Source organism: Mixophyes fleayi, chromosome 1, assembly GCF_038048845.1.
Source record: "Mixophyes fleayi isolate aMixFle1 chromosome 1, aMixFle1.hap1, whole genome shotgun sequence".
Classification (NCBI taxonomy): domain Eukaryota; kingdom Metazoa; phylum Chordata; class Amphibia; order Anura; family Limnodynastidae; genus Mixophyes; species Mixophyes fleayi.
In genome coordinates this window covers 13993915-14011427 of record NC_134402.1, presented here as the reverse complement: position 1 = coordinate 14011427, position 17513 = coordinate 13993915, and the positions used below count along the sequence as shown (strand labels likewise).

Sequence of the window (17513 nt, the reverse complement as noted above, 5' to 3'; positions counted from 1 at the left end):
CCCATGAGAGCTTGCATTCTAGAGGGAGGATGTTCCATATGCACAAAAGCTTTAAAGCAGTCTTAGGTGAGGAGATTATTTGGAACCTGCCAATTTGTTGCAGGCACTATACTATTCTGGCACTCGTCAGGGCAAGTGTCATCAGTAAGAAAGCTCATGTTCCTCTGTTTAGCTGGAGATAGGTTAGAAAACAGCTGTTGATTAAAACCAGGGGGTAAATGTATGAAGCTGCGGATTCTTCAACTCCGGCGAGTTCAGCGTCTTCAGCGCTTAAATTTAAAGCGGCGCTGCCTTGTAAAGGGAGGCTTCCCTTTACAAGGCAGTGCCGCTTTAAATGTAAGCGCTGAAGACGCTGAACTCGCCGGTGTTGAAGAATCAGGAGCTTCATACATTTACCCCCAGGAGTCCTCCAAATTGCAAGAAATTTTGCTTTTTTTACTTGTATGTAATATTATATTATTATAAATATTATTAAATAATATATTTTATGTGAGAGAAGTTAAGTCTTATAAGGAGACTCCTAAACAAGGTATAGGAAAGGTGGCACAGGTAACTTGTGCATCTGGAGGTCATAATCTGAGGTCTGAAGAATTAAGGATGGAAACAGTTTTAAAACATAAATTTGAATATCTGCCTCTTGGAATGATTCTGGGACCCCTCTTAGTCCTTTGCTATTTTGGTTGGATCATTCCTTCCTGAATGTTAGCGCATCTTGGATGTTTTGTCTTTCTGCTTCAGTTGTCTCCCAGTAACACTATGATAATGTTCATTTTTAAAGATTGCAGGAACAGTTAAATTGCTTTGACTTTTATAAATGAGACAATATTTGCCAACTGGGAGATATCTGTGAATTGTCCACTGAAGACCACCTTCCTCTCTTTACTGTGAGTGCAGTCATTTTGCAAATTAGTATTGTGGACAGTCTGACTGCCTTATTTGGAAATATTTGATCTTCATTGTTTACAGTACCAGAAAGCAGTGGTTTAATTCTGGGAGGTTGGTTTGATGGTGTTTGTCCTGGAGCTTGTCTAACACAGAGTCATTCCCAAGATTTCTAGGTTCTGCCCTTATATATATATATTTATATATATATATATATATATATATATATATATTTAAAAAAAATAAAAAAAAATAATAATAATATCAAATAATATTAAATAAAAGAAACAATGCAGGAGAGAGTGAAGTGGATCATTTTTGTAAACACATGCTATAAAAAGCTACAGCCCAACAAAAGAACAGTAGCAAAAGTAATGTGTAACTCAGTTTGAAGACTAAATGGATTTTACAGCAATATATATTGTGACTGGATCACTGATAAATAACTTTTGGTATGAATTAATTTAAAGGAAATAGCACAGGGCACTGATTTATATAAATTGCCAATGCATTTATTTTTAAAATTGTGCATTTTTTGATATAGGGAAATCTTTAGTTTCTGAGACTATGGGAAGAAATTTGTCTCTTGTTTAACCTTGCAATGGGATATGCCTTATTTCTGATGTATATATCTGATACAATGAGCATTTGTTTACAAAGTCTTTTGTGTATTGGGATGTGTTTAGTATGGAAGTGTCATTGTTTGGGATTTGTAAGGTTGCTAGTGGAAACCTCCAATTAGGCATATGTGGAAAGAAGTCTGATAGCAGGAAGTGCTAACGAAGTTTTGTGATGAAGTGTCATGCTTGCTCTGGCCAAAGGCCCAGCAGGGGGTCGTTACTGTGTAGCCTTTTGTCCAGAGTGAATTGCATAGATAAGCGTAAATTTTGTTAGCTTTGCAATGCATGTAAATCCATGTTTGTGTAAATAGGGTACATCCTGATGCTAAAAATAGTCTGTGTCTGAAATGTATAAAAGGCACTAGCTTGTATTTGAAATATGTTCTTCTGATTTTCATCTGACCTGATCACATTGGTACCTTTCACTAGTGTGAGAGCAAAAAACATCTTGCTTCAAGACCTGCTTGAAAACATCTTCAATATTGCTGTATTCCTGTGACCTGCAGATTAGACCTAAATCTTATCCGTTCGCTGGCTGTTTCTGAGGTTTGGACCCAAGCTTTTCCAGTACCACCACTCTGCCTGCTACCCATGCAGACCTGGTTAGTGTGATCGGCCAGGGGAGGATCCATCCACAGCAACCCTGATCTATAGTGAGAGGTCAGGAGTACTAGCAAAGTAAGCCCAGCAGGTTCCGAGCAACAACAGACAGGGTGGCATAGGCGGTCCATCCTGTCACAGATATATCAAGGAATTGGGAATTAAAGGGATAAAGAAAGTAAGGCATTATGTTACATTATGTTATAATAATGTTGTATAATGTATGAAATGAATCACACTAGCATCCTAAACTTAAATAACAACCTACAGTAAGGCTTAATAGTTAAGTTTATACTGGATAATAATATTACACTTTCTCTGATATGATGACAGTTCACCACAGATGATCAAAGATAAGGATATAAAGAGATATGTCAATGAACTTCAACGGATATTACAAAGGGAAACAAAGATGACATATTCAAGATGGATATTGATGTTTCATCAGCTATAGGAAAATGAGGCACAAGTAAGGGCAGTTCAATAACTCTTGCTCGCTTTAGGAAGGTCACAACCACCATCTCTAAACAAACAGATGGGATTAAATTTGTGAATTTGTGTACATAGAACTAGGGCATGCATGTTATGATCCCAAACACCACTGAACAATAGTAGGCTACAGAGTCTACAATAGGAGAGGCATATGCTACAAGACACATTGCACATCATGTTGTCAGTGTTGGGTTTTCCTCCCTCTGGTACTAACTTTCTGTTCATTTACTTTACTGGCTCTTCTGACTTGAGGTTGGTGGACGTTATGGCTGATATGGAAAATGTACAGTGTAGTATCCGCTTGACAGCATAGCTTCACTGACCTCAAAACCAATGCCTGGTGCTAATGCTAATGGGGATATCCTCCTGTCTCTCAAACTCTTACTTTGAGGCACTAAGGGAGGAGGTTATTCCACAACTTGTATCTGCTGCACACTGAAATGGTGAAAAATGTATGCAACACATCTGCCACACCATAGTAACATGATTAGATGCTCTTCAGAGCATCCAACTGTGGCAGGGATACATGGCCTTTATGACCAAAATTCATTGGGGCAACAACTGAGTTAACACTAGAGTCAACAGGAAATCAGAAACCACCTCTAACCACTAAAGTAGTCATTGAATAATTAGGTGCCTCATTACTCTTTGTGCAAGAGCTCTGACATGTACATTCTCCAGATCAACTTCATTAACTGTCGCCAAAAAATAACAATCTCTGACAGTTCCATTTTAACCTTCAGCTTTCAAGGTGTGGTTTATTGCCATCAATTTGCAGAGCTGTAACAGTCTCTAAAAGAGCTCTACATCCGTTAGCTCAGATTGAAAGAAATGAAGCACCACAAGTCAAGCTCTTCCAACATTTTTCTCACTAAATCTTGGGGAAGTAGGGCTGATCCTTTCAGCAGGAGTCTATTGAATTGTCAGCTCTGCTGCTGCTATCGCCTCTGGATTGCAGACTACTTATATTTTTGTCAACTTCACTCTAATCCTCTAAACTAAAATAAACAAAACTATTTTTTTTAATTATGCGTGATTCTTCTAAGTCTGTTTCTGCCTGTTAAAAAATAAAAATATAGTTAATATAAAATCTGGAAAAAAAGCTGTCAAATGAGTTAATGTGGTTGATTGTTTTATTGTGTTCTCCTTAGTATGCTTTTTCTATAGGTTTAAGTTGACAGTGGCTACTAACAGTAACAGCTCCTCTGTCCTCCTCAACCTCCGAGTTCATAGTACTATGTTTAAAAAGGCAACCAAAGTCACTCATTTAAACTGTTTCAAACACACTCAAACCATCATGAAATATCTCAGTTTATAGATTACATTAACTAGTTTGCAAACCGTTTGGACCATCTCTGTCCATTTGTCTGTCAGCTGAAGCTGAAAGAGGTTGCCATAGAGACATCCATGGGGCCAACTATATTGACAAACATTGCTCTCCTGAGAAAATTAAGTGGCGGGAGTTCTAAATACACAAATAATATAATATGTATTCAGCAGGTCTGCTGACCATATAATACACAGATAAATAAATTGAAATGAGCCAGCACATGGACCAAAGGCCTCGACAAGGAAAACAAAAAGAAGCTTCAACCTGAATGGAACATGCTTTACAAAGATGGAAGTGTCTGGATGTTACGTCCTCATATGATAGGAAAGTAAATTATGGGGATGGTTTAATTTTCCGTAAATTACAGAAATCTGACACAAGAATAGCCTCTCTACTTCAATTCTGCTAGGGTACTGGGATTGCCTCTTTAACTCTGATCATGAGACATCAACTGTGTATGTTGACATTACAATACTAAGCTGTGGAGAGCATGAGTCATTGTATATCTGTCTCATTAAATTAAAGTTTACCTTTCGCCTGACTTGATTGGATCTTTGGAGTTTAAAAGTCTCTCCTGTCCTATTTATCTTTGTCAGTGATAGAGTTTCACTCTGGACTTTTGTACAGCCTTATCTATAGAATTTGTCAGTTTTCTCATTTCATCTTAAACTCTGGTTCTATTACTCTGGCTAATGGAATACAAAGATTATAGACTCTGTAAACTGGCAAACAGCATTATAAGTCCACCTGAGCATTCCTGCTTACTCTGACCTATCTCTGTGAGTGCAGTAATTTGAACATTGAACAATCTATTGAGCACTGACCTGTTGGTTGGAAAGGAAATATTTCTATATTTTCTTTAATAGTTTATTACAGCACTGAGGAGCTCTGGGCTACTCTCAGTTGCTCTTGGGCTTTTGCCATCTCCTGGTGTATCAGGAAGTTTGGGTTTTCTCCATTGCAAAAATTGAATCTTGTGAGTACTGTGTCTACGTCTACAAATCTGTGCCTAAATGATTTTGTGGAAAGAACTCAGATTGCCAGTGTCTTTGAAAAACATTTATTGAGTACAGCTGTCAGAGACATTATTACAGACTTTGTTATCTGAATACACTTCAGTAGCAAGCTTTGTTTCCACTTTAGATGATCAACGGTTTATTTAGATGTTTATAGTATTAGTTAATAAACTTTCAGACATTTGAACTTCTCGCCAGTGTTTTCTATTATTGAATTACTTAACAAATTTCATGCATTTTCCCAGATGTGGGAGTGTGGATGAATTTTAACTGACCACAGGTTAGTGCAACTAGATAAACACTACCTGAGGCTGATAATTTGTTCAAATAGGCTACCTCTGTTACCCATTAACTATGACCACAGACAGGCTGGTGAGTTATACAAGACAGGTGTCTGAATACTACAGTAAAGTGAGACATGGACTAGAAAATAAATTCTAAAACTCATTAAGGTATGGCAAAATATAGATGTGTTATGCAGGGATCCAAGATAAGGAAAATAAATTGCTAATGAAGAATGGAGGTTAGACCAGCCAGACATTAAAGAGCTGGAGGAAAGTAAAACAAAATGAAAGTGAGAATCGGAGAGGCTAGTGAGGATAGCATACATTGTCCAGTTAGAGTTCTACTTATCTCTAATTATAAACACTGATCTAGCTGTGTTCTATAGATTGTAAGCTTGCGAGCGGGGTTCTCTTACCTCTCTGTCTGTATGTATTACCCAGTATTGTCTTATTAATGTTTGCTCCCAATTGTAAAGCGCTACGGAATTTGCTGGCGCTATATAAATAAATGTTGATGATGTTGTTGATGATGACTTGAAAACAGATCTAAAGTGGAAAGTAAGGATAAAGATGGGGACAAACATGTCACTTTAATATATTTTTATGCCTTAAAAGAAAAAATATATAAAAGAAGCATAGAGGAAAGCCTTACTAGGAAAAATATGTAACTTCATGACCTACATGGCTCAAACCACTTTATATGATTATAATAATTTGATGATTTACATGTTTTTATTATTTACATATACCAGGAACACCCACTGCTCTTTGGAACATTAACAGAGGAGAATATATACATGTAGGCTTTTTTTAAGAATGCATCTTAATCTACTGATAATAAAAGTGATTCAGCTTACAGTATTCATTTCTATCACAGACAGTGAAAATTGCCAGAGATGCCCTGAAAATGAATGGCCTGTTGAGAAAAAGGACAAGTGTATTCCCAAAGTGTTTGAGTTTCTGTCCTATAAAAAGGACACTATAGCTTTGATATTTTCTATAATCTCTGTCCTTTTTTCTGTTAAAACTATTTTCATAATTGGAATCTTTGCTTATTTCCGGAACACTTCTATTGTCAAAGCTAATAATCGGAACCTCAGCTTCATCCTCCTTATCTCTCTCATGCTGAGTTTGTTATGTGTGTTTCTGTTCTTTGATCGTCCAGTGGATATAACCTGCATGTTACGACATATCTCCTTTGGAATCATCTTCACAATCACTTTGTCTTCTATCTTGGCCAAGACTATCATGGTTTGCATCGCTTTCAAAGCCATCAGACCTGGCAGTTGGTGGAGAAAATTAATGGGAATGAGTTTGTCTAATTCAGTGATATTGATCTGCTCATCTATTCAAGTTTTAGTGGTTGTCATTTGGTTATCAGTTTCTCCTCCATTTCAAGAGTTTATCTTGGACTCAGCTTGTGGGAAAATCATTATTGAATGTAATGAAGGATCTGTTTTGGCCTTTTATTTCATGTTGGGTTACATGGCATTTCTGGCAACTGGGAGTTTTGTTCTGGCTTTTATGGTGAGGACATTGCCTGACATCTATAATGAAGCTAAATATATCACATTCAGCATGCTGGTGTTCTGCAGTGTTTGGATCTGCTCCATCCCAGCCTATCTGAGCAGTAAAGGGAAAGATAAGACGACTGTTGAAATTTTTGCTATATTGGCTTCAAGCATTGGAGTTCTGAGCTGTATATTTTTCCCAAAATGCTACAATATATTGCTGAAACCTGAACATAACTCTAAAAGACATAGGATTGAGATAGATTATGTGCATTTTCCAAAAACAAAAGCATGTACCATATCTGCATCTGATAATTGATTAAAGGAAAAAAAAAACAGTTAATATGTTTACTGTAGCTAAAACTTAAATTTAGATGGTAAGTACTTTTCCAGGAATTCGCCAGGACAGTACACCTTGAGAGAGTAGCCCATCCCATCTGTGGAAAGGGAACAGATTGAAAAATCCTTCCAATCTCTTACCATCTCAGTACCTTTCTAATAACCGCTGTTTATGCTAAGAATACTGTTGATAAGCAAATGTAGACTTATTAGGAGTAGGAATTAAGAATGGTATCATGGTATTACCTGGAAAAGGAGTTGACTGACAGACTAATTAAATATGTACATGCCATTTGCATGAAAGCACACTAAAAAAGGATCACACAGATTTAAACTAGGGATTTACTACCACCTGCAATAGTTTCAACTCAATGCCTATGTTGAAAGGATGACAATCCAATAATGCCTTTTAAGGTTATGAACACTGGGGAAAGTGTCCTAAAAGAAAGTCATTATTTCTCTACTGAGTAATGATTTACAGAAGCGGTAAATATATTATTACACCAAGAAAATGAAGGGGAAATGTATCAAACTGTGTTTTTTCCTGAAATTGTATACCACCATAAATTGCCACAGATCGCTGGTGATTTGAGCCTAAAATATTGGCAACCACCTAATAGCATGCAGTTCAACCTAAACCTCTTGTAGTTTAGGGGTAACTTCTATAGTGCACAAACAAACCCTATCTCCCCTTTATGACTTGTTACTTACCATTGGTTCCAGTCCTCTTGGGGAGGGAGGGTGTGTGAACAAATGTAAAGGCTCCTGTAGGGATGGCCGGCTATGTTGCACTCGGACTCTCCTGGTATCCCTGGCCAGTGGGTAACAGGTAACAAAAAAAGGGTCTCTTTAGTCATGTAACAATTTATATGTGTCCTGTTAAAAATATATAAACAAACTGTATCCCCCTTGTAATTTCATGAATAAATATTTAATCTTTAATTAATTTTTATTTTATTAAATAAATATTTTAATAAATATTTAGTGTCCCTTTTTTTTATTAAAAACTTAACGAGTGCCCTCTTTATTATTTAATAAATAAGCAGTGCCCCTTTATAAATGTATACATTATTAGTGCTGTCTTTATTATAATAATTATTATCATAATTATTATTTAATGCCATTTTGTTCTGTAGTGTATTGTAATTATTACTTACATTCATACTTCTTATCATTTTCATTTACTGATCCACCCTAGCAAATTGTTAAAATAAACAAACAATAGCAGCGATCGTCTAGGAGCTCCCAGCACAAATTTGTTAAAGTTCAATAAGCCCTCCTATTTATTATACCATCAGCTAATCAGTATCGGCAGAGAAACTGCTTCTGTTTAGCTGGCCGTTTATACTGTAACTCAGAAATAAACTTTTACAAGGAGTTGAAAAACTATTGGAGGAGTTCAAAAATCAGTTCAATCTAGTTTCAATAAAGTTAAATAAATCATGATTAAACACTTCCTGAGATGAAAACTAATATACTAGAAGAAAAATTGTAAAGGTTCAAATGATATGCAGATAACTAAAAGTATAATCAGGGATAAAAACAAAAAAGTAGAAAAGCTCAGAAGACAGGATACCATCGACACTTCTCTTAAATTGAAGTATGGTCAATACATAACTAGCAGGTGTGGTTATAGACCAAAGTATGGCTCACAGCAATCTTCATGGCTGAGCTACAGTAGTTAGGACAAGATCAGACAGATGTGATAGACAACTGGGAAAAAGATCCTTCTTAACTTTTGTCCAGCTTAAAATCTCCATGTTTCAGATGAAGGAAGATGCGACTATCTCATCGACTGAATTGAAAAAGTGGACATCCTAATAATTGGTTGCTGCATCTCTATTCTTCTTAAAAAGTAATTTTTGACATCCGTCATATTCTACATTTTAATTAGTTATTTTTGGTCTTTAATTTTTGTTTCGACATGCCATCTGGTGAACGGTTAATGAATTGCTAAAATATGTAGAATAGAAAAAGTTTCTGATTTGCTTCACTAATGTCTAATAACATATCATAAGATAGCAATACTCTATGACAAATGACTTGCAGTATATCAATTTTTTTACCTTAGCTCTTTTAAACATGAATGCTAGCTCTACACTTAAATAAATGTTTTAGCATTTATCCTCTAGAAGAGCCATAACTTTATGTACCAAGGACCTTAGCAGTTTGGTGGAACTCAACAGCATCAAGATTACAATGTTTCATGTACCTACATTAAAAAGTTGAGGAGGTTTAAACAGCATTTTGTTAATGTATGATACAATAGATGAAATTTACGTTGTAAATTGCCCATTTGGATTAATGTATGCTGTACAGTAATTCAAATGAGCATGCATTAAAGTACATTAAAGACAAAACAACTCAAACTTTGATCACTCCTTATATGATCATCAAAAACATATCAGGGCATGAGTTATTAAGAATAGCTAAGCACAAAAAGGTGTAACTTTATACATGGGCAGAACCATGTTGCATTGGAGGGGGAGGTAAATATAAAATATGGGGGCAGATTTATAGTTGGGGTAGGGCATGTCCTAGATAAACTTTAAATTGCGCTATGAAGGATTTGTGTGCTTCATAAAAAAACAGCCAGTATTTAACTTATGTGCAAAATAACACACTAATTTGCACCACTTCCATTGTAACATGGTTTGTACAGGAACAAACTTACTCCTTTTTTTGCTTTGCCCTTTTTAATGACTCAGGACCATTAGTGTACTATCGAATATTAATGAAATGGAATTGATCTTGTACAACATAGATAAGAAAGATGGCAATCACCTTACATTATTTAGAAGGTGAGACACAGAGTGATTTTTTTCAATCACACAATATTTTGACCACCTGGTTTTAATGATAATTTGCATTGCTTTCATATGTTCATTTTATGCATGTTATGCATATTCACCTACAAATAATACACCTAATTGTCTGGATATATAACATATGTACTCCACACATTTACTTTCTGGTCTATTGAAGAACTACACTTGAAAACGCCTGCCTCCTGATTTGATGAGTCAAGAGGGGTTGCTGCCTCCTGATTTGATGAGTCAAGAGGGGTTGCTGCCTCCTGATTTGATGAGTCAAGAGGGGTTGCTGCCTCCTGATTTGATAAGTCAAGAGGGGTTGCTGCCTCCTGATTTGATGAGTCAAGAGGGGTTGCTGCCACCTGATTTGATGAGTCAAGAGGGGTCGCTGCCTCCTGATTTGATGAGTCAAGAGGGGTCGCTGCCTCCTGATTTGATGAGTCAAGAGGGGTTGCTGCCTCCTGATTTGATAAGTCAAGAGGGGTTGCTGCCTCCTGATTTGATAAGTCAAGAGGGGTTGCTGCCTCCTGATTTGATGAGTCAAGAGGGGTTGCTGCCTCCTGATTTGATGAGTCAAGAGGGGTTGCTGCCTCCTGATTTGATGAGTCAAGAGGGATTGCTGCCTCCTGATTTGATGAGTCAAGAGGGGTTGCTGCCTCCTGATTTGATGAGTCAAGAGGGGTTGCTGCCTCCTGATTTGATGAGTCAAGAGGGGTTGCTGCCTCCTGATTTGATGAGTCAAGAGGGGTTGCTGCCTCCTGATTTGATGAGTCAAGAGGGGTTGCTGCCTCCTGATTTGATGAGTCAAGAGGGGTTGCTGCCTCCTGATTTGATAAGTCAAGAGGGGTTGCTGCCTCCTGATTTGATGAGTCAAGAGGGGTTGCTGCCACCTGATTTGATGAGTCAAGAGGGGTCGCTGTCTCCTGATTTGATGAGTCAAGAGGGGTCGCTGCCTCCTGATTTGATGAGTCAAGAGGGGTTGCTGCCTCCTGATTTGATAAGTCAAGAGGGGTTGCTGCCTCCTGATTTGATAAGTCAAGAGGGGTTGCTGCCTCCTGATTTGATGAGTCAAGAGGGGTTGCTGCCTCCTGATTTGATGAGTCAAGAGGGGTTGCTGCCTCCTGATTTGATGAGTCAAGAGGGATTGCTGCCTCCTGATTTGATGAGTCAAGAGGGGTTGCTGCCTCCTGATTTGATGAGTCAAGAGGGGTTGCTGCCTCCTGATTTGATGAGTCAAGAGGGGTTGCTGCCTCCTGATTTGATGAGTCAAGAAGGGTTGCTGCCTCCTGATTTGATGAGTCAAGAGGGGTTGCTGCCTCCTGATTTGATGAGTCAAGAGGGGTTGCTGCCTCCTGATTTGATGAGTCAAGAGGGGTTGCTGCCTCCTGATTTGATGAGTCAAGAGGGGTTGCTGCCTCCTGATTTGATGAGTCAAGAGGGGTTGCTGCCTCCTGATTTGATGAGTCAAGAGGGGCTGCTGCCTCATGGATTTGTCACAAATGGCACAAATTTTGAACTCTTATACATCACTAACATTGACTTTTTAACCTAATTTTGTGGAGAACTATATCTTACAAGCAAGTTATAAGAATCATGTGTATAATGAACTACATTGTCAGCTCAGCATGGGAGGTAATAAAAGAGGAGAATCCTGAAATTTGGGCTGGCCATATGACTACTGAACCCTATTTAAGTGCTTTGTTTTAAATAGCTGATTTCGCCTATTGTAGGGTGAAATAAGAACATGTTGTTTTGTTTGCTGTAAAATGGTTCACTTCATTATGGAAGCCAGAGAAACAGAGGATGATGTTTTATGACTAGACAACTGAATTTGGTGTAAGCATTATCTCTGGCTATACCAACTTGTGTGGACTGGGATGAATCTTTGCCTATATGCTGAAGAAAGACCTTTGTTGTTTTCTGCTGGATGAATAAAATAATTCCGTTCTAGAACTTCTATTGTGTCTGCCTCTATGTGCTTTCACTTTACATGATCTTAATAATTCCATGGACATTAAAAGCGCACAAACAACAAGACAATTTTTGTGTATAGCTGCATAGTGAGGACACCATCATAGAGTAACCAAAAAAGCCTCACAGTGTTCTCATTTTCAATATTGTAGTTGAATGCACATTTAATATATATATATATATATATATATATATATATATATATATATATAATATATGTTTTTGAGATTAGTTTTATATATATATATATATATATATATATATATATATATATATATATCTATCTATATACATGAAACAAAAAATAAGCCACAGGCGCTCAGTGACAATAGGAGATATATTCAACCATAAATTAAACACTTAATTCCCTTCTATAGTAGGCAGCTTTCTTTTTCATATGATACCTGTTTGCATGTATCAGACCTATGATCAAAAAGAAAAGGAAGCACCACACATAGCGTAATTCTTCTTTAAAACAATTAAAATGAGAAAAAGTGTCAATAAAAACCCGTACCAAAAGGTAAATGTTAGACAGCTTATCTGATAAATGAAGTACACAATTAGCCTTCTTCTCCTCATCGAAACATGAAACCAGATGTACAATGAAACTCAGAAGGATAGTAAAAATAGCACAATACAGCCTTCACACTGAAATTTTATATATCTCGAGTACTCAGACTCGTACATTTTAAAATCTTTAATAAATGGTTTTAAAACATCCAACAGAGTAATAATATACCAGTACATAAAATGTAAATAAATGCGCTTATTCATAGAACATGGGCTCAGAATCACAGTCAGTGGTAAATGTCCCTCTCCTAAATCCTGGAGGCAGTCCAAACGCACAGCTACCAACGCATTTCGTCTCCACAAAGACTTTCTCAAGGGGTCATAGCCATCCATAACACTTAGGTAGGTTGAAATAGTGAGGTCCATCAATCCGGGCCAATCAAATTCAGGGAAACTTCCGCCAAACTTCAGCTTGTTCCCCAGGGTAAAATTTGCCAGCCACCCGTTGATGGGAGTAGTTTTGGAAGCAGGTTTGAGAGGTGGTTAACAGAGGCAAGGCACAGGATAGAGGTAGATCTAAGATATAACACAATAAAACATAAAAGTAGCATATACATTAATGTAAAATAAATTCAGATTTTTCTTCTGTACCAAAAAACATCAAGTTCATCCCAGCTCATCCATTCTAAACACTCTTCATCATGGTTTCCTACCATTGTTGCAGCTCCGGTGGAGGAGCTGAATTACCCATTACATGTGTGCGGGAAGCAACTTACAAGCAAACAATTAGTGGAAGAACACATTGTAAAAAAATTGAAACAGACGAGCTCAATGTCTGTGCCAAGTGGTGTTACACTCCATTGTGATGTCATAACAAAACTGCACCACCCGACACTGCACAGAGTGAGAGTTTGTCTGCCTGTTAGTTGCTTCACACACACATGTTGGAAGAAGACTTGAGGACTGGGGTATATAGCAAGGATCATTCAACCCCACCAATGCAAACAGTAAGTTGAGTAGAAGTCAGATGCCAGAGAGGGAAGGTTGGAACTTAATTTATATAATATTAGTACATTAAAATCAATAGTACACCTTTTACTTCTCCCTCATTGTCCAATGATTACAGATGAGAGAAAAATATTTGTTTAATCTGAATCTCCCACCGTCAGAGCTCTGGGCACTCCTAGCAATGGATCTTATTCTGAATAGGACTAGGGACTGTAATTAGGGCATGATTCATGTAGACCCAAAGTGAACATGCACGAGCGTCTAATAAAAGTCCACAAACAACAGTGCACACGAGTTGTCAATCAAAATTCAAGGTCAGAGCAGGCTGAGTTCAAGCAAAATTTAAAGTACAACCCAAAAGTCATGTCAGGCAGAGTTCAAGCAAAGTCAAAATTGCAATCCAAAGATCGGTGCAGACAGAGTACAAGCAAAATCCAAAAAGCCAAGCAGAGGTCAGAATACAAAATATCCAAACAGAGAACTATAGAGACAAGCACAGGCTAGTAGATGTAAACTACAACCAGCACAAGAAAAAGTATAAGCCTTTTACACCACGGATATCCAATAGCAGCAGCCTATTTGAATGATTGACAGTTGTGTCTAAGATGCAGTGATCAGACACATTAAACAGCTGATTCCAGCATGGCTGTGCCCAGTGATGAAACCTCGCCAAGCAAACAAACTGAAGTCACATTACTGATGCAACTGAGGCCCAATCCTAACACTGGATTTTATGACAAGTGGATGTAAACAGTTCCTGGCCAACAAGATTCACTCTATCTTTGTAAAGCGAGGAAGTGCTTTATTGAAAAAATAATATCTATTATTAATCACCCAGCGCTTCTGCAATTCCAGAAACTTAAAGTTACTAGGTTAATATTGTAACTGACATTCCATTCAGCAACAGGCCCAGAGTAGGATTCAGTGACAGAAGGGCTGTAAAAAATCCAGCAGTACCTTTTCACAATTCAGACATTAAAATACCGTCATCATATTATGGTAATGTCCCTAGAATAGTAATTGTACTTCACCAGCATTATCAAGTTGGGACAACAATCAACTACCCTGACTCTGTCGCTGTGACATCTAATTCACTTTAAAAAAGATGTTAAAAAATGTTTTACAATAGCACAGTAGGTGATCTTGATTACCACAAGGACAACACTTTGATTTTAAACATATTTATATATAATTTTTTATAAATATAAATATACATTTTAAATTTGTATTGTAAATAGAACATGAGAGAGGACTATATCATGGTAGCGGAGGATATTCTTGGAACTACCTTGGTCCTGGTAGTGTTTGTGGAGGTGGCAGGAGTATGGTTGCTTGTATTGAGGATATTAAACAAGATCAAGGGGGTAGTGTGATTCTGCATGTCATGTTGATATTGCAGAAGTGGCATAATCTGAATATAAACTGCACACAGCACCCACATGAGGTGACCAATTTATAGCATGTGATGATCAACAGATGATGTTGTCATTGATACCGCTGCCTTATTCTCTAAAACATTTTCTTCCTAATGCCTTAATTTGAAACATGTTGTTCCTGGGGTATTTGTTGAACATTTCCTCTGAAAATATTATTATTATTATTATTATTATTATTATCGTTTATTTGTTGGCGCCACAAGGTTTCCGCAGCGCCGTACATAATACAAACAAAAGACCACACAGGGTTACATAGTACAGAGCAATAAACACTAAGACTCCAGGCAGACATATGGGCGAAAATATCATTCTCTCTATTCCCTACATTGCCATTATTATCACTATTATTAAATTCTGACTTTTTGTTATCAGAACCACCAGGACCAATTAGGTTAGCTCATTCATCATTGACATCATCATTACTAGAGGCATACAATGCAACAGAATTAATATCACCATAATCATCCTCATCATCATAATCTTCATGCTCATCACCCTCCAGCACAGTATTGGCGTGGTGCACATGGTAAGACCCTATGAACTATAATGTGCAAAAGAGAGCACACAACCCCTAGCATTATTAGTAAATTTGATCACATCTGATAATCTCACCAGGGGCAGAGGCAGCCCTTACATCCTGATTAGAAAATAATTGCAGATTTCAAAGGGAAAGAGGAGGGATCAGAATCAGACTGCCTATATTCGCAACCAACGATCACTGACACCACAAAAACTTTGAGCTTTATCCATCAGAGCATTACTATTGGTTACGGACTGATATATTTTGAGTAACAATCATTCTCTGGTTAATTTTGTTTGTTTTTATCTGGAATTTTATTGAATGTTTTGTTTTTACTGGAATAAAGTAATCATAAAAATTGTTGTGAAGGTGACTATTTACTAACAATTCTAGGGGTTGTGCGCTTTCTTTTGCACATTATGGGGGGTATTCAATTGACAGCGGGTTAACTTTACCCGCGATTCAATTCCATTTTTAATGCTCCTTTTTTTTCCCTCAAACAGTCCTAACGTGCTCAAGTAGAAGATCTATTCAAAGTATAGGGTTTAAATATAATAAAAAAGAACTTAGTTAAATTTTTTACTTTTATGACCTGTTTTTTTTTTACTTTCAAACAATTTATTGTTGCTAGCACACCCCAAAGAGGTACAAGATAAAACAGCATATTGGCCTATTTAACACGCCGCTTTAAAAAATAATTGAATAGCTCACTATGAAAAACAGTCAGTATTTGCCTTATATGCAAAACAGAACACTAATTTTCACCCCTTGCATTGTAACATGGTTTTGTACAGGAGACTTAAATAAGACATTTCTTAATTTAAGTTCCTTAATGAATCATGCCCAGAGATATTACTTTAAGCTAAAATACCTTTGCAGTAACGATGTATGATTTCAAGGGGTTGATGGTATCTTCTATCTTCCATCATGGGTCTGGTCAGCGATATATCTGGTTTAGGTAAAAAAAACAAAAAATTAAGAGGATACATTAACACGAACATTGAAAGCATAAACAATGTTTAAATATTTGTCAAGGTGTCAAATATATAAATAATATAATTTCACTTTAGAAAGGACAAAATAATAATACTTAATAATACTTAAGAAAGGACAAATATATATATATTCATTTAACCATAAACAATAAAAGACACAATACAGTTTATTTAATGTTACTTTTTTCACGAACAGCCTTCTTCCTCTTCTGACACGGGGTTGATGATTTTCTTTTCGGCCTCTTGTTCTTGCAATCTTCTTCTTGTTCCCTCAGGTCTTCTTAATTCCACGACGGGGGTGTTCAGTTTCGTTGACATCCTCTGCTGTGGTGTGGGGGGATCCAGACCAGAAAGATTCCAATCGGGGAAAGATGAAACATTCCCCTGGCCTCGCCGGATCCTCAGCTCTTCCAAAATGGTTTGAAGATGCATTGACATGACTTGCAACAACAGCACTGTTTGTTGTTGTTGTTGAACATTCATCTATGCCATGGACTGATTCATCTGATAATGGAGTGCTGTATTCTGCTCCACTGACAGTGCCATTCACGATTGAATGGTGTTGTTCAAGTACAGAGATGCTGCAATATCATCTGGGATTGAGACCATACACTTCAATAATGAATTGGTGGCATTACGGGAGCTTCGTAACTCTACCACAACAGACGTCAAACGGTCTACCGAATCACCAATTCTCTGGACTCTGCCTTCCATATTTCGCCGAGATGTTTCTTGCCTTCCTTCCATCTGTCTAGTAAAGTTTGTGATGGAATCAAACCGAGTTATTTCTTCTGATAGACCTTGCACCGCTTGTATTGGAAGACTGGTGCCTGTGAAAGGTACCTTTGCTTGAGATAGATCTTCACCTGCAGTGGTTGGAACTTGAATGTACTAAATATATGATAGCCAGAATCTGATTAGCTTTTCAAACCCACTGGAAAACTCTCAGCTTGTTACATTTACCCCCTGGAGGGTCACAGCTTAGCCAAAATTGGTCTATATATATATATATATATATATATATATATATATATATATATATATATACCCCCCAATAATTTATGAACAAAATTGGACTTTCACCATACGTGGTTGATGTTCCTCATTCTGCTGGAATTTCTTCAACATGTCGGTCTTCTGTAAATAATAATAAATTAGAAAGAGATTATTTGCATTTCATTCTAAA

At 37.1% G+C, this 17513-nt stretch overlaps 1 long non-coding RNA gene across 1 annotated transcript; it reads right to left on the bottom strand.

Moving 5' to 3' along the window:
* Positions 1-12653: 12653 nt before the first annotated feature.
* On the bottom strand, positions 12654-16560 carry LOC142103857 (uncharacterized). Its single transcript, XR_012679449.1, has 3 exons — positions 16509-16560; positions 16204-16281; positions 12654-12944 (listed from the first exon to the last, which is right to left on the bottom strand). It is a non-coding gene; the product is annotated as an uncharacterized LOC142103857 (long non-coding RNA).
* Between the last annotated feature and the right edge of the window lie 953 nt (positions 16561-17513).